The 18,858-nt window shown below is 44.8% G+C and overlaps 1 protein-coding gene across 7 annotated transcripts in view; it reads right to left on the reverse strand.

The window, feature by feature from the left end:
* Positions 1-18,858, reverse strand: part of TCF3 (transcription factor 3) — a 128,416-nt gene that overhangs the window by 55,648 nt on the left and 53,910 nt on the right. The window lies entirely within an intron of this gene.

Raw genomic sequence — 18,858 nt, forward strand, 5'->3', positions numbered from 1 at the left:
TAGCTGGCTCCAATTTAGAGCATCTCAAGCTGGAAGAAAAGACAATATAAACGCTTGATGTGCTGTTAACCTGCAGCTAAAACCATTATTGGCCTGTCCTTAAAAAAAATAAAAAATATATACATATATCATGAGTAGCAAAAACTCAACAGCATTTTTTTTTTCTTTAAACAGCTTTCTATACAGTCATCGTCCAACCAAAAAGTCTCCTTCGCCCTGAAGCCCGTTTTCACCTTCCTGACCAGACCAATTTTTTCATTTCTGACCACTGTCACTTCATGTGGTAAAAAAATACATTTAGAATTGAGAGTCCTCAGTGGTTCATACCTTTTAATGGCTACCTGAAAAGATGGTAACAAACTGCAAGCTTTCAAAACTACTCGGGTCTCTTCATCAGGCACAGACTAAAAGATTCTGAAGAATCACATATTTATGCACAACATAGCACAGATTCTTCAGAATTTCTCTTAGTCTTTGCCTGATGAAGAGACCTGTGTAGTCTTGAAAGCTTGCAATTTGTTACCATCTTTTCAGTTAACCATTAAAAAGGTATCAACCACTGAGGACTCTCAATTCTAAATATATTTTTTTATCAACTGGCTAACACGGTATAAAGATATACGGTATATCTTTCATGTGGTAATAACTCTACAACGCTTATATGGATCCACTAATTCTGAGATTCTTATAAGGATCCCACGGATTCGGAGATTTTTTTTTTCTGAACATATAATACGGTACTTTATCATAGTGATAAATTTTGTTCAACACGACTTGCTTTTATTTGTGAAAATATTAGAAATATTCAAACTTTACATCTTTATGCCCCTAAATCAGAGTTTTGTAATATAAAACAGTTAAACAACATTTACCCCACTTCTAACTTTCTAACAAAAAAAATTTCAAAAATTGTTTGATGTAAAGTAGAAGGGTTAAAAGTTGACAGGCAATTTCTAATTTATCCAACATATTTTTTTTTCAAGGTATCACATTACATTTGAATCAACTTTGAGGAGTCTATATGACAGAAAATACCCCAAAGTGACAATTGTAAAAGCTACACCCCTGAAAGGTCTCAGAACCACATTCAAGAAGGAACCGAAGCAATGCTAAAGTAATAATCATTTCACTTTTTTTCAAAAATTTTACTATACCCAGTTTTTTTTTTTTTTTAAATGGTAACAGGTGAAAATGGACCCCAACAATTGCTGTGCAATTTCTCAAGAGTACGCCCCTGATGTGCCTAAACAGTGGAAACCCCCCACAAGTGACACCATTTTAGAAACTACACATCTCAAGGAATTTATCTAGATGCATAGTTATAGTAATGATAATAATGCTTTTGGTTTTACTAGTGTATGAATTTATAATGTGGTGTTATGCATAAGTTGTGCCAAGTACATCAGATTATAAAAGTGTGTTAGGTCAACAGAGTGAAAACAAATTTTATGAATTTGTGGATGTGTGGTACTCTTTGAAGCAATCTTTAATGGTAAGGCCAGCTTTCACAATGGTAAAGTGTGTCTTTTCAGGTTCCCCTCTTGGAGCATACGCAGCACCTTTTTTTGTGATCTTCCCTTAATTGCTGTTTGGGGAACCTTTGCTGGAAAATGTTGACCCCGGACAATACAGACACCAACCGTTTCAGAAGTACTGGGACTCTCACTTTCCTGAGTGACATTAGGACCTTGATGACTACCTCCTGAAACTGAAGAAAGGTTCCCGTAATGCCTGCAGATTGCAACAGCACAAATGCATTGCACAGTGTCATCTGCACAAACTGCATGGCCAATTTTCTGTACCATACTTTAGCCTTTTCGATTGGCAATGTATGGTTTCAGGACCTGATCTGAGAGATATACCCCCCCCCAATGTACTTATTGTAATCAAAATATACAATGTGGCTTTGGGACTTGTGTGTGGTACCTCGGGCACTGACAAGGGGGCTGTTGTCATGGAGTATGGTGGTCAACATAAGGACATCCCTCTTGTCCTTATACTTAGCAACAATATATATTGGTGGTCACATTGGGCAGCTGCTGAATAAGGGCAAAAGCAGAGCCCAATTAGCGGCTTAGGGAGGCCTCTGATTTTTTTTGCATGGTGCAGCATGCAACTATGACAGAGAGGGTCTTGAAGAGTGGCATGCTGGTGTAAAACTTGTCTATCCAGGGGAGACAACCTCATCTAGCAGTTGATGCAGCAAAGTCAATCTGAGTGACCTTCCCTTCGTAGACCCTAAGGGTATGTGCACACGTTGTGGATTTTGCTGCGGATTGGGCGCTGCGGATTCGCAGCAGTTTTCCATGAGTTTACAATACCATGTAAACCTAGGGAACACAAAATACGCAGTGCACATGCATGTCAATTCTTTGTGCAGATTCCGCAGCTGTTTACACCTGCTCCATAATAGGAATCCGCAGCTGTAAAGGTGCAGGTGGAATCCGCACAAAATCAGCAAAAAAAATGCAGTAAATCTGCGGTAATTCCGCAAAGCGGTTTACCTGCGGATTTACCAAAATCAGTCCGGAAAAATCCACAGAGTAATCAGCAGCGTGTGCACATACCCTAAATCTGTGGTCGTACGCGGAGATACTCTCCCTTATCTTGTACTGTTTAGTTCGGTACATGGCTCTCTTACTGGGCAGGTATTCTTGAAATTTGACCCTTCCTTTGAAAATAACCAGAGATGGATCTATGATGTCTCTGTATATTGCATTCATTTTCCATGGTATGCACTGACTTTCCCCAACTCTCCCTGGCTCCTGAATGTCTCTGTATATTGCATTGATTTTCCATGGTATGCACCGACTTTCCCCAGCTCTCCCTGGCTCCTGAATGTCTCTGTATATTGCATTGATTTCCATGGTATGCACTGACTTTCCCCAGCTCTCCCTGGCTCCTGAATGTCTCTGTATATTGCATTGATTTTTCTATGCTTCCCCTGGATCTGAGTGTCTTGGTGCAGCACATTTAATCCTTTTTAGTACGCTTTCTTACCTATCAGATTGTTTCCATGACCTGTTTTCATGTCTCTCATTGTGTTATCCTGGCATCTCTGAGTGGTCAGTCCAACCCCTCCCTCTCTTTATGACCTCTGCCTAAAGGTACCGTCACACTAGACGATATCGCTAGCGATCCGTGACGTTGCAGCGTCCTGGCTAGCGATATCGTCCAGTGTGACAGGCAGCAGCGATCAGGCCCCTGCTGTGATATCGCTGGTCGGGGAAGAAAGGCCAGAACTTTATTTCGTCGCTGGCTCTCCCGCTGACATCGCTGAATCGGTGTGTGTGACACCGATTCAGCGATGTCTTCGCTGGTAACCAGGGTAAACATCGGGTTACTAAGCGCAGGGCCGCGCTTAGTAACCCGATGTTTACCCTGGTTACCATCGTTAAAGTAAAAAAACAAACACTACATACTTACCTACCGCTGTCTGTCCTCGGCGCTCTGCTTCTCTGCTCTGGCTGTGAGCGCCGGGCAGCCGGAAAGCAGAGCGGTGACGTCATCGCTGTGCTTTCCGGCCGCTGTGCTCACAGCCAGAGCTGAGAAGTGGAGCGCCGAGGACAGACAGCGGTAGGTAAGTATGTAGTGGTTGTTTTTTTACTTTAACGATGGTAACCAGGGTAAACATCGGGTTACTAAGCGCGGCCCTGCACTTAGTAACCCGATGTTTACCCTGGTTACCGGCATCGTTGGTCGCTGGAGAGCTGTCTCTGTGACAGCTCTCCAGCGACCAAACAGCGACGCTGCAGCGATCCGGATCGTTGTCGGTATCGCTGCAGCGTCGCTTAGTGTGACGGTACCTTTAGGGTATGTGCCCACGCTGCGGATTTTGCTGCAGATTTTTCCACAGCGGATTTGGAAAATCCGCAGTGCAAAACCACTGCGGTTTTCACTGCGGATTTTATTGCAGTTTCTTCTGCGGATTCCACTGCGGATTTTCAACTGCAGTTTCCTATTGGTGCAGTTGTAAAACCACTGCGGAATCCGCACAAAGAATGGACATGCTGCGTAAAATAATCCGCAGCATTTTCCGCAGCATGTGCACAGCGTTTTTTTTTTCCCATAGGTTTACATGGTACTGTAAACTTAGGGAAAACTGCTGCGGATCCGCAGCGTCAAATCCGCTGCGGATCCGCAGCGTGTACACAAGCCCTAACTATGCATCTGCAGCCACCTCCTCATTCACACCCGATTGCCCTTAACTGGGAATATATTCACATGCAGGAGTCTGCTACAGACGCAGTCTGCTGCATTCATCTTTTAACTTACATCTTTTTAATTATGAATTTGAATTAGACTGAATTGGACTGGAATTGACTGGAAGGTAACAGAATACCAACCACTACAATGTTTCGGTTTCTTTTCTCTTTCACCCCCATACTAACTTTCCTTCTTACGATCTCCTGCAATCACTCCACCTAGTAAGGAACTAGTCATTTCTTCCTCCATCCTCCCCAGACATCTCACCTTCTCCTCAGAACTGTTCCTCCACATACAATCCTGTTTCTCCAGACACACACGGCCGCATCATGTCCTATCCTGCTCCCACCTTCTAATGCTCTGTCTGCTACTCCTCATTGCTGGTGATGTATCCCCAAATCCCGGCCCTCCCCAACTCATCAGCACACTCATTTCGAACCCCCTGCCGCGATCCTCCGCACGTTTTCCCAACCATGACAGCCTCATACCCATTCATCCAGCCCCCACTTCCCCGGTCCACTTACCTGGAGCACTATGGAACGCACGCTCCGTCTGCAACAAACTGCCATTTATCCATGACCTCTTCATAACCAACAAACTCTCCTTCCTCAGCCTCACTGAAACCTGACTCACCCGTTCTGACTCTGCCTCTCCAGCTGCGCTCTCCTATGGCGGATTCCACCTCTCTCACACCCCTCGCCCCAGCAACAAACGTGGTGGAGGAGTTGGCTTGCTCCTGTCCGACACCTGCTCCTTCACTCCAATCCCGCTACCACCCTCCGCTACTCTTCCCTCGTTTGAGGTGCACTCTCTCCGCATCTATTCCCCTTCCAACCTCCAGCTGGCTGTCATCTACCGCCCCCCAGAACTAGCCATCTCCACCTTTCTCGACCACTTCACCACCTGGCTACTTAATTTCCTCTCTGTTGAAATCCCCACTATCATCATGGGTGATTTCAATATCCCCATTGACACTTCCACCTCAGCTGCCTCTAAACTTTTATCACTGACTACCTCCTTTGGTCTCACTCAATGGTCCTCTGAGGCCACTCACAAAGATGGCCACATGCTGGACCTCATCTTCACTCGCCTCTGCTCCCTTACTAATCTCATTAACACACCCCTCCCCCTGTCTGACCACAACCTACTGACATTCTCTTCCCTCTCCTCTCCTAATGTGCAACCCCCACTCCACAAACTCCCTTGCAGAAATCTCAAACATCTCAACTTACAATCACTCTCGGAGTCCCTTCTCCCTCTCAGACATAGCTTCCCTTCATGACACAGATGCTGCTGCCACCTTTTATAACACGACAATAACCGCAACACTCAATTCGGCCTCCCCGCTCATGCATAGCAAAACTCGTACACTCAACAGGCAGCCCTGGCTGACCAGCCTGACCAAAGAATTGAGACGGGCTTCCAGGATCGGAGATGGAAGCAATCCCGCTCTGCCGACCACTTCACTGCATACAAGCAGTCCCTCGCCAGCTTCAAGTCTGCGCTCACTGGCGCAAAACAAGCTTACTTCTCATCTCTCATAAGCTGCCTGTCTCACAACCCTAAACAGCTTTTCAACACTTTCAATTCTGTACTCCATCCCCCAGCACCTCCACCCTCCCCCTTCATTTCTGCTGAAGACTTCGCCTCTTTCTTTAAACAGAAGATCAATATGATCAGAGAATGCTTTGGCCCACAGCGCCCACTGCCCCTCTTAGCTGCTCAACCCTCCTCCTCCAAAACTAGCTTCTCCACCATGACAGAAGATCAGCTCTCCACCCTCGTGTCAAGATCACACCTCACCACCTGCACGCTCAACCCGCTCCTGTCTCACTTCATCCCTAACCTTTCCACGGTCTTCATCCCAACCCTAACGCACCTCTTCAACCTCTCACTCACAACAGGTGTCTTCCCCTCATCCTTCAAGCATGCCAAGATCACACCCATCCTCAAAAAGCCTTCCCTCGACCCTTCCTCTGTGTCTAGCTATCGCCCGATATCTCTTCTCCCTTATGCCTCCAAATTGCTGGAGCAACACGTCCATCTTGAACTGTCCTCCCACCTCTCCTCCTGCTCCCTCTTTGATAAGTTACAATCTGGCCTCCGTTCCCATCACTCAACTGAAACTGCCAAAACTAAAGTCACCAATGACCTACTAACTGCCAGGAGCAAGCGACACTACTCTGTCCTCCTCCTGGACCTGTCTTCTGCCTTTGACACTGTGGACCACTCCTTTCTGCTACAAATCCTCTCATCTCTTGGCATCACAGTCTTGGCCCTTTCCTGGATCTCGTCATATCTGACAGACCGAACATTTAGTGTCTCCCTCCCCCACACCACCTCCTCACTTCGCCCCTTGTCAGTCAGTGTTCCTCAAGGCTCTGTTCTAGGACCCCTACTCTTCTCCATCTACACTTTCGGCCTGGGACAGCTCATAGAATCCCACGGTATGCAGTACCATCTCTACGCAGATGAAACGCAGATCTACCTATCCGGACCTGACCTCACCTCCTTACTTACCAAAATCCCGCACTGTCTGCTATTTCAGCCTTCTGTTCTGCTCGCTTTCTACAACTGAAAATGGACAAAACAGAATTCATCTTTCCCCAATCTCACTCTACCCCTCCACCAGACCTATCCATCAATGTCAATGGCTGCTCACTATCCCCAGTCCCACACGCGCGATGCCTCGGGGTGATCCTCAACTCTCCTTTCTCTTTCAAGCCACATATCCAAGCCCTTGCCTCCTCCTGCCGTCTCAAACGCAAAAATATTTCCCGCATCTGTGCTTTCCTTGACCGCGACACCGCAAAAACGCTAGTGCATGCCCTTATCTCCCGCCTCGACTACTGCAACCTCCTACTCTCTGGACTCCCCTCTACACTCTGGCACCACTCCAATCCATCCTACACTCTGCTGCCCGACTAATCTACCTGTCTCCCCGCTATTCCCCAGCCTCTCCCCTATGTCAAGCCCTTCACTGGCTTCCTATCGCCCAGAGACTCCAGATCAAAACCCTCACAATGACATACAAAGCCATCCACAATCTGTCTCCTCCATACATCTTTGACATGGTCTCCCGGTATCTACCTACACGCAACCTCCGATCCTCTCAAGACCTCCTTCTCTACTCCCCTCTCATCTCTTCTTCCCACAACCGCATCCAAGACTTCTCCCGTGCTTCCGCCATACTCGAACTCTCTACCCCAAAACATCTGATGCTTGCCTACCATAGAAACCTTCAAAAAGAACCTGAAGACTCACCTCTTCCGACAAGCCTACAGCCTGCAGTGATCCTGTCACTTTGGGGGTTGTATGCCTCAGCAAATTTTTTGGCTGAATTTACTATAGACGATCAAAGTTAGGATTATCTCCGGGAGGACACTAGAATGCTAAAATATTTGGATCGCTTCAAATCGTGTCCTTGCATTGGCCATACTGTATACCGGTGTGCTGTAAAGTATACCAGTATTGCCGAAGCTCTGTTTTTTTTTTACTATGCCCCAAAAAGTCAATTTCTGCTGCATTTCCAGGGGTCCATCTGGCATATAAGGACATGGAATTTTGGGTGAAAAATTGATGGGCATGCAAATTTGCCTGGGCCACTAAGATTTACTATTTCCTTGCTGAAAAAGAACTGGAAAAAGCCAATTTCAGTCAGACCAGTAATGTCAAATTGGATTCCTGACCTGCCCATGAAATGCGGAATAACGGGCTAATAATTTTCGGTGGGTGGAATCCATATGGGATCGATTGCTGAGGGGGTTGCCTGGGTCCTAGCGCGCTTTGCAGGGGGTCCCTTCTCACTAGATGAGGAGGAAGAAGAGAAAGAGGATTATGGGATCTTCCTCGCTGTCTGAATCCATGTCGGAGGCAAGGAAAGCGTAGGCCTCCACTGGTGAATAGCATCTTCTTTACTAATGGGCCATTTTTATTTTATTCTTCAAAACACTGGGGATGTGTGTGCAAGTGGTGCTTTTAAACATGTATTGTGTGGGGCTTGTGTAAAGGACACAAATTTATATTAAACTATTTAATATAAATTTAATAATTTATTTTAATAAAAAAAAGGAGAAAGAAAGATGATAAATGAGAAGAAAAATCAGTAGATGTGTGATATAAATAGAGATAGATAGATAGATATACACACATACAGCGATGTCCACACTAAATGGCCTACCTATAAATTTACTTGGTACTAACCACTTAATTTTGCAAAAGAAAAACGAATGTCACCAACACTGCGATGTACAATCCCCCTAATGCACTAGCTAAGATATCACCAGGCGATAACTTTATATATTTTTTGCAAGAGAAAAACGACCTCCTTACCTGAAAAGCTATTCTGTACTGACTCCCACCCCCCACAGAAAAATCAGACGTAAGGCTAGGGCTCACATTAGAGTTTGAGTCCGCAGCGTGGTGCTGCAGACTTCTTTCCATAAGCTCCGCCTACTTCCACATGCATCCAGCGTACCTATCTTTAACATTGGGTACGCAGGGACAGGTGTTGTATGCGGATGTGTCTGCGTGCGTCGTCTTCACGTGCCCGTCGAACACAAGAAAATGCAACATGTTGCGTTTGGAAGGCACATCAAAACGATGCACTTGGACGCATCCGCATACAACACATGTCCCTGAGTACCCAATATTAAAAGATTAGGTACGCTGGATGCATGCGGAAGTAGGCGGAGCTAAGGAAAGAAGTCCGCAGCACCACGCTGCAGACTCAAACGCTAATGTGAACCTGGCCTAACACTGCAAAGTCCACTACTGTAATACGCCATCTCCCTACCTAGAAAGCTACTCTGTACAAACCCCCACCCACCCCCCCCATAAAAAAATATTGGACGTCACACTGCAACGTCAGCTACTCTAGCTAAAAACAAGAGTCCTTTGTGCAGACTCCAACAGTTCTACTAATCAGAATGCTGCGGCCACAGGAAGAGCACAAATGCTCAGTGCAGGATGCAGCGCACATGAAAAAGCGCAAAAAATACTATGGGGGTATTTGGATGGGGGGGTGGCGGCTGGAACAGATTGCGGGCGGAAGTGCTGCTGTGATCACAGATCACAACACAGCACTGGATCGCAGGAGGATCGCACTGGTCACCAATAGTTTTCTCACACAGAGGGGGTATACAACTGCTCTGCAAGCCAACTCTGTGGTAAAGATGGCTTGCAGAGCGGTGATCGCCATTTTAGATTTACCCCTTTGGCGCTGATTGGTCTGTAACGATTGTTTAGCCAATCCGCGCCAAAGGGGTTAATCCGGAGAAGTGACATAGATCACCCCATCCAGTGTGACCCCGGGGCGATGTGCAGGGATGGCGTGCTGACAAATACAGCAGTTCTCTTGACTGTCACCACGCAATGAAGTGCGGTGACTGGGAATAGTAGCGTCATGTATATATCCTGCGTTTTGCAGGAACAAAGCTCCCACAGCGCTGTATATATGCGGTGCATGCTGTGAAGGGGTTAAATTAATACTAATCCAAGAGTTTATATATAATCAAGAAAGAAAAATTGTCAAGATTTTAAGCACAAAAAAAAAAGTGCTTAGTGAACTCCGTCTGAAGATCCTGCAGTTTTCTGCCTACGTTGGCCTAAGTGATGGACAGGTCTATCGTGTGTATATAGACACCTGGCAATCACCTACAGCAGAGGACTAGTCTCATCTGTTCTAACTACCGCACGTTTTTTCTCTGGTGTTTCAGAGCTAAAGTGGTGCAGCCAGCCTCTGAATTATGTTGCCCATGGTTTGTACAGCATGAATTGAGTGACAGGTTTCCTTTAAGAAGGGTGCCTTAAGCGTTACAGCCAGATTGGTCATAAGATATGGAGGTGGTGCGAGGGGGTGTGGTGTGGAGGTCAGAGTGCTAACTTTAAAGGGAAGCAGACATTTACATACTTCTTTTGGAGAAAGCTAGTCTTATATCGCAGTCTTTACAATGGCTACTACAGTGTTCACAATAAGCAAAAGTTCTCAGATTTCCTGTGCCCTGTAGCTTAGCTTTGCTGTACATACAGGCAAAAAGAAGAAAAACATCCCACTGTCATTAGAGAGTGGCCAACAGCTAACCACCGGTCTGCTATAAAGCTACAAGCTTAGATAAGGTAGCATAACACCATACAATATATACATGGTTAAGGGTGCAGTCACAGCATTAGCCAGTGTAAAAAGGTTGCCCATCAAGTGACAAGCAAAACACTGGCTCATCAGGTAAAATGCTGTTGTGGCTTGCCCATACATGATCAATGTCTGGGCAGTCGGCATTCTACTCTGCAGTGACACCACTGTACTCCTCAGAATGCAGGGACAGTTTGTTACCGTCTCTGCCTTCTCAAGTGCTGTGTACATAGTAATAGGGAGTGCCAATTGCGCTTTCTCCTCCGGAATACACACTCTTGAAAGACTGCCTATTCATTTCTTTCTTAGAATCTCTTTTCTCAGTGTTTTCATTCCACTTCAGGTTTTCCACTGAGGAAGCAAACACGTGAAACGCACCTCAGAAGTGCGGGTGTCCAGATGACCGACTTAGGCAACTACATTCCTCATGGCATTATAATCAAAATGACAACCTTGATATGATATATTCGTGCAGTTACATTTCCACCATTTTGGTGCATGTTATTCAGTATAAGAAATGTGGTAGAATTATGCACTTGCACTAAAATAGATATCGGAATACACATTTTTCTTTTATCTACTTGTAGCCACTTATTTCTACATATGAATTACAATCGCAATTTGTACTGTTGATTAGATATGGAGTCAACCATTATCTACATACTTACACACCCAACCTCTATCCCACCCACCTGTTGCGCTGATTAATTCCCTATTTTCAGGTACACAATACATGAATTATTTTTTCTTTTACGTTATTTAATAAACTACTTTGTTTCCTCTTTCTAGTGTGGCATTCGTCCTTATAAGTTAAATCAGGGGTCCCCAACCTGTGGCTCGCGATCCCATGAACTGTGGCTCGCGGCTGTCTGCCAACTTGGTGCATTAGCTCCAGATTTAGTAAACTGGTATGAAGAGCACATCTCAAAATGGTGAGCTTTGTGAGAAGGCCTGCAGAGAAGAGCAGATCTGGGTACACATCTACTGGTCTTGGGGGTTTAGAGATAATTAAGGTATGGTTTGCTGGAGACAGGATGATACTACCGGTCAGAGGAGGTGCTTGAAGCTGGATGTGACTGTGTTGGGAGTGCGTGATGGGAGAATGCTGGGTGTGGTGGGAACCCCTGGAGCTTGGTATACTGCTTCGGGGTAATTGGTGTGGAAAAGCTTTGTTTATCATTACACCTGTAATGGGGGCTTTGGTTGCCACTACTGTGAGGGAGGCAGTAGCTAGATGTGGCTCGCGAGGTCAGAAAGGTTGGGGACCACCGAGTTAAATTGTTCTCCTTTAGCACACACTATTGTTTGTTGTAAATTGGTAATCAGGTTTTGAAAAAGACCTTGTGGGGGGAAAAAAAGGAAATTAAAAAAAAAAAAAAACCGGTCCAAGCTAGTCATTGTACAATCACGAGGCTGAAAAAAAATAAAGATACAACACATTTCAAGGAAAAAAAAAAAGCTGGAAAAACGTTTGCAAAACTCTTTAAAACTGCTGGAGGAAATTAAACTTCTCAAAAAGAACCCATTACACTCACTAGAAAACTTGTCCTTGCCCATTTAAAAAAATAAAAAAATATAGAATTCATCAGTCTGCACATAGCCTAGGGCTCTGTATACAAGACAAGGGTCTGGAGAAGTGGCTGTACATCCATCATTTCCTGATGTATGGGGACCTTTAGAGTCTCACAATCACGTTTACTCTTTTTAGGTTGTATTTGTATACATGATGTGCATATACACACATATAATACAGCAAGCTTACAACATGGGCATCCCAACAAATCTTATAAAAGGATGTCCATCTCTAGACTGGGTGAATGTGGTGCGAAATATTATATACATGTATTTCCCTTAAACCATACTTGGGCAAAGTGCGGCCCGCCGCCCACATTCGGCCTTCCGACTATTCCAGTCAGGCTCGTGGACAGAGACAGCCGAGGGGCTGAAACCAGTGGCACACGGGCCGCACCGTGCCCTCCCTACCACCGGCTGTCACTGCGGTTTTCATCTGCGGTGAATGCACTGGTGGAGCATGTGAAACAGCTGACGGGATGACAATTTCATCAGGTCAGGTGTGAATTGCGGAGAATCAGTGCATTGGAGAGAGGAGCAGAGCGCCGGGGGAACGGGAGCGAGGTTAGCATGTGGTGTTTTTCTTTTTTCTCTTTTCCATGTGTATAGGATGTTTGGCTGGACATGGGGAAGCTATGGGGGGTCTCCTGCTGGACACAGGGAGGCTATGTGGGGCTCAAAACAGTATTTAAGGGGACACGGTCACCCCCTCTAGCCGTTATAAACTAAAAGAGCCACCTTGTGCAGCAGTAAAGCTGCATTCTACCAAGGTGGCTCTTAGTTTTGTTGCTGTTATTCCCAAAATAAAGGTATTTACAATTTTGCCCAAATACCTTTCTTTAGACCTGGAGGCAGGTCTGAACCCCCCTCTGAAGCGCCCAACTGCCGTCAGTCATATCTTCTGGGGCGCTGGTCGCCGCCCCCTCAGCGCTGTTTTTCTCTGAAATCCGGCGCCTGCACTGTTCTCTTCTGGCTGGGGCAGGCGCATTGAACATTGGCCGTCTGACCTCACCTGCTGGGTTGCAGACTGCCCCTGTGAGGGCAGTGCGGCCACCCAGCTACTGAATCCCAGCCCCACAGTGTGTTATGCATTATGCACAGTGTGGGGCTGGGATTCAGTAGCTGGGTGGCCGCACTGCCCGCAAGGTGGCTTTTAGTTTATAACGGCTGGAGGGGGTGACAGTGTCCCTTTAAGGGGATGCCAACATACTTAATTGGGCTCAATATTAAAGCAATACAAATACAAAATAATTAAAATATTAATATTGAGCAGAATTTATTTCAGATTAATGGTTTGGCCCTCTACAACAGTCAGTTTCTCATGTGGCCCTCAGGAAAAAAACCCGTGCCCACACCAGTCTAATACCATGCGGTCGCAATCTGTAGGGGTGGCCAACATGCCTTTAAGAGAGCATGCACAGAATGGCCAATGTGGTGCAAGAAATATTATAAATGGTTTACATTACGAAACATATTACGTATTAGTGTCACTTATGAAAACATCTTAGATGTTGGCTAAGTCTATAGAGGTGGACAATATCCCTTTAAGAATGAAATGATTGACAGGTTGCAAGTTTTCTGCATAGATTATGCAATAATAAAAAATGCTGCCATGGTCTGCCCACTGGTCTCGGTGCTTCTGCTGCAGAAATGTAACCCTCCCTTTCCTTTTATCTCCATCTCTTCCCCTGGTAAAGCCTGACATGTAGCACCTTACAGCAGCCAGATTCTTCACATCAGATGATTTGCCGGCATTTTCTGTCCTTTGTTGAGGAAAAAATAAAATTTTGTTAAATACGTATTCCAAATTATCAGCTCGCTTATACCGAACTGTACATATAACCAGCAAAATACTGAGGCTACATAATGCCCTTCAACTATCGGCCTTTTGTGCCAGCAACCCTCCCCCATTCCCCTTCTCACCCTCAAGAATTGGTTGTTTAATTGCTACCCAATTTACATAATTATGCATATTAATCTCTTCGGCTCATGCATATTCATAAAGCATCCTCGCTAAATCTTGTTTTTTAATCAATGGAAAAAAAAAAATAAAGCAAACAGGGAGGTTGGGGGTTGGAAGCGAAATGTGCATAGCAAATATGGGAGCAGGAGCGCGGCTCTGCTCAGCTTAATGAGCAGCCGTATATGCACCAAGCTAACAGAATATCCAGTAATAAAGGGACATTATCCCAATACTGCTGGACAGACAGCAGAAACTGAGGCTAATCTACCTAACAAACGGGAATTGCTTTTTTTCTTAACAGGAGGACAGTTAAAGGAAAAAAAAAAAAAAACAACACATCTAAAAATGATAAGTGACAGTCTCTTTGGGCAGATTTCAAACATCATTTATCTGTGGCTTTTTCACAACATTTTTTTTGTAAAACATGAAAAAAATCTACATACATGGCATTCGAGCGATGTTTGGATAAACAGTGTAATGAACTGCAGCATGCTCGAGATGTGGCATTTCTAGAAACATTTTTAAAAAGTAGTGTTTTTTTTTTTTTAAGAATAATATTCACTTAAAATAGCAATTTAATGTTTATACATAGTTAAACAAAAAAAACATTGTTTCCATAATCCCTCTCCCCTCAAAAACATCAAATAAAACCTGTCTGTAGCATCATAGGCTCACTGATGTCTGCAGTAGGACACCATGCCAAGCCTAGCCCTAAACACACGTGCCAGCCCCCAAAAAACGGGACTTGCAGTGAATAAAAGGCATCTTTATGGGAGCAGTTTTCAGTAGACCACTTTCTCTGCATGTCCTATAATAAACACTATGAGCAAAGTCTTATTCTGCTTCTTTGTAAGGCTACGTTCACATTTGCGGTGCGTCGGGGGCAACCGCGGCGACGCATGCGTCATGCGCCCCTATATTTAACATGGGGGCGCATGGACATGCGTTGTCTTGCGTTTTGTGACGCATGCGTCTTTTGGCGCAAGCGTCAGGGCGGAGAGGATGCAGCAAGTTGCATTTTTTTTTGCATCCAAAATCGGCCAAAAATGGACGCATGCGTCACAAAACAATGCGTTTTTGCATGCGTTTTGCATGCGTTGTGTCGCCGACGCAACACACAACAACGCAAATGTGAACGTAGCCTAAATCTGTCACTCCTGGACGACTGATCTATTACTATGGGAATACAGGTAATAGAAAGGTTAAACCAGTCTGTATGCCTCACAGCTGCGGTGTAGATATTGAGAAATTAAATTATAATGTTATTTGCTAATGATTTCTTCCAGGCTCCTGGGCGTGTGGTGCCTGGAAGAAATCCCTGCCTCCTGTCTTCACTACCATGCAGTAGCAGAGTCTTGCCGATACCTGTGCAGAAGATCAAAGCAGACACTGCCCATAGGAAGGCTGACCGTATCCGCGTAACTGCAAGCGTGCATAGCGGATGTACGGGATTATAGCGCCGAACAGCTGATGGGAGGGAGGCACCATTACAACAAGGTCAGGAGGCAGGGATTTCTTCCAGGCACCCCACGCCCCGAAACCTGGAAGAAATCATTAACATTATAAATTAATTTCTCAAGATCTGCACCGCAGCTATGAGGCATACAGACTGGTTTAACCATTCTATTACCTGTATGCCCATAATAGCTCCCTTTAAAAAGGTGAAAAAAAAAAAAAGAACCATGCTCAGAAATCTGTTAGAAATACATAAAACTTGGCTTGGCATTTTCTACAACCGCTATTTTTCAGTCAACTGAGCTTGTGAGATTATAAAGATTTTTATTGATATATTTATGGTGTAAATATGATGCTTTGATCATAAATAGTATAGTGACAGGTGAGCAAGTGGCAGAACAATTTTGAAATGGTTCTGGCATGGTTCTATAGTTTTTAAAACATAAAACAAGGCCCTTTGGACAGTTTACAATAAATTTTTTATTTTATTAGCAATATTTCCGTGGAAGTGAGGTAGTTGAAGTCCTGCCCCTGGATGAAGCTGTAATGGTGAAACAGTCACAAAGGCGGTAAAAGCACTCGGTCTTTAGAAATAAAAAATAAGAGATGTTGCCATATGTCGCCAACTAGCTCATTCCATGCCTAGAAGACTTGGTGCTGTCTTTAACAAGTACAAAATTCTAGATGTAGTTTTTGATCTGAGATGTACCGTATATACTCGCGTATAAGCCGACCCCCCTAATTTTGCCACAAAAAACTGGGAAAACTTAATGACTCGAGTATAAGCCTAGGGTGGAAAATGCAGCAGCTACTGGTAAATGTCAAAAATAAAAATAGATACCAATAAAAGTAAAATTAATTGAGACATCAGTAGGTTAAGGCTATGTGCACACGATACGGATCCGCAGCAAAATCCGCAGCGTTTCCGCAGCAGTTTCCCATGCATTTACAGTTCAATGTAAACCTATGGGAAACAAAAACGCTGTGCACATGCTGCGGAAAAAGCCGCGCGGAAACACAGCGGTTTACATTCCGCAGCATGTCACTGTCTGCGTTTTCCGCAGCGGATTTACAACTGCCCTTATGGAAAACCACAGTTGTAAATCCACAGTGAAAAACGGAGAAAAACCGCGGTAAATACACAGCGGTTTTCCACTGCTGATTTATCAAATCTGCTGGAATCCGCTGCGGAAAAATCTGAAGTGGACCCAGAATACGTGTGCACATACCCTAAGTGTTTTTGAATATCCATATTGAATCAGGAGCCCCATATAATGCTCCATACAGTTTATGATGGGCTCCATATTAAAATATGCCCCATATAATGCTGCACAAATGTTGATTATGACCCTATAAGATGCTCCCTGCCCTGTAAAATGCTCCACAAATGTAGATTATGGCCCCATAAGATGCTCCATACAGATATTTGCCCCATATAATGCTGCACATGGCCCCATACAGATATTTGCCCCATATAATGCTGCACATGGCCCCATAAGATGCTCCATACACATTTGCCCCATATAATGCTGCACATGGCCCCATAAGATGCTCCATACACATTTGCCCCCATATAATGCTGCACATGGCCACATAAGATGCTCCATACCGATTTTTGCCCCGTATAATGCTCCACAAATGTTGATTATGACCCCATAAGATGCTCCATACAGATATTTGCCCCCATATAATGCTGCACATGGCCCCATACAGATGCCCCATACAGATATTTGCCCCCATATAATGCTGCACATGACCAGATAAGATGCCCCATACAGATATTTGCCTCATATGCTGTTGCTGCGATTAAAAAAATAAAAAAATAACATACTCACCTCTCAGGCCCCCGGCACTTGCTATACTCACCTTTCTCGTTCCACCACTTGACCACCGCTGTGTCTTCCCATCCTCTGCGCCGACGTTCAGGAAGAGGGCGGCGCGCACTAATCACGTCACCGCGCCCTCTGACCTGAGCGTCACTGCGGAAGACACAGCGGCGCCGACGGTGGAACGAGGAGCAGGTGAGTATCGTGCACTGCCCCCGTGATACTTACCTGTTCCTGGCGCCGTCGCTGCACATCTGTTCCCCGGCGCCGCATTTTCTTCCTGTAGCGAGCGGTCACCGTTACCGCTCATTACAGTAATGAATATGCGGCTCCACCTCTATGGGAGGTGGAGCTGCATATTCATTACTGTAATGAGCAGTACCATGCGACCGCTTACTACAGGAAGAAGCTGCAGCGCTGGAAGAAGCAGGGACGTGCAGGGACCGCGCCAGGAGCAGGTGAGTATAATTACACTGCCCCCGCCCCCCCTCACCTGCCGACCAGTGGGTATGACTCGAGTATAAGCCGAGAGGGGGACTTTCAGCCCAAAAAAGTGGGCTGAAAATCTCGGCTTATACTCGAATATATACGGTATTCATTTTTCCATAAACAAATTTGAATAGAACTGAAGAGTTTGTAATGAAAATTACATTTTTTAACCTAAGGCTGATAATGTTCTATAAACCACAAGTGTTATCAAAATTTTCGAAGCTGTTCTTGTATTCGGTGAGATTTTGATAATCGTATTTTTCAAAGGGGGTGTACTTATTTATGCTGAGCACATTAAATATATGATGCAGTAAATAGAGAAACACAGCCTCCTATGAAGCCCATAAGCTGCTCGGCTACAAAGCAGGCCCCCGGCAGAGATGGAAAGCCATTGTTACCCTTGATCACACGAGTGGGGGGCCAAGGCCTGCAAGTAATTGCACAACCATGTGGACTGCATGACAAATGCCGCTGAGTGACAGGGGCTTGATGCATTAGTGTAACAACCAACGTGTGCTGGGTATAGTGCAGGTGTAGCTCCTTCCACCATACCGCTGCACCCAGTTTGTGCTGTGCAAGTATGGCGGATGTTGAAGAGGGAATTACGGTAAATCCGCTAACATTGTGCATCTAATGCACGTGAATTAGCTACGGTATATTATATACCGTATTCTACTTCCATAATCTGGAAAAAAAAAAAAAAGTACACAAATTTTTGCTCCCAATATGAAAAAAAAAAAAAAAAACACATTTGCAAGAATATAAAGCTTGTTCACTATTCTCATTCACAAAAAATATTCTTTTAAGCAGCTATCCCCACACCAGTCTGAAACCTGATAGCGGGGCTTGGCGATATTGCACACATGAATATCTCTATTCTTTTTCCACATTAAAAGCGAATTTCATTTGATTTTTCAGATTTTGGGATGTGTTCCTATGGGACTGTTGCCACGGAGGACTTCCCTTAAGGAACCGCTAAGCCATGCATTGCAAAGGATTATTCTCTGTACTTTGTGCATCTCATCCATAGTGCTATTACTGAAAGACACAATGGATTTTCAGTCTAAAAATCCAGAAGAAAATCAGCGCTTTTTCAAAATGGTATTGTGCGCTCCATTAGCTAAACAAGCTAGAAGCATATGCAGAAAAAAAAGAAGTCCTATGGGAACGCAATCCAAGGGGTCCTTTACACCTGTGTTTGTTTTGGGGGGTGGGGA

This window comes from Ranitomeya imitator, chromosome 1 (genome assembly GCF_032444005.1).
Source record: "Ranitomeya imitator isolate aRanImi1 chromosome 1, aRanImi1.pri, whole genome shotgun sequence".
Taxonomy (NCBI): Eukaryota; Metazoa; Chordata; class Amphibia; order Anura; family Dendrobatidae; genus Ranitomeya; species Ranitomeya imitator.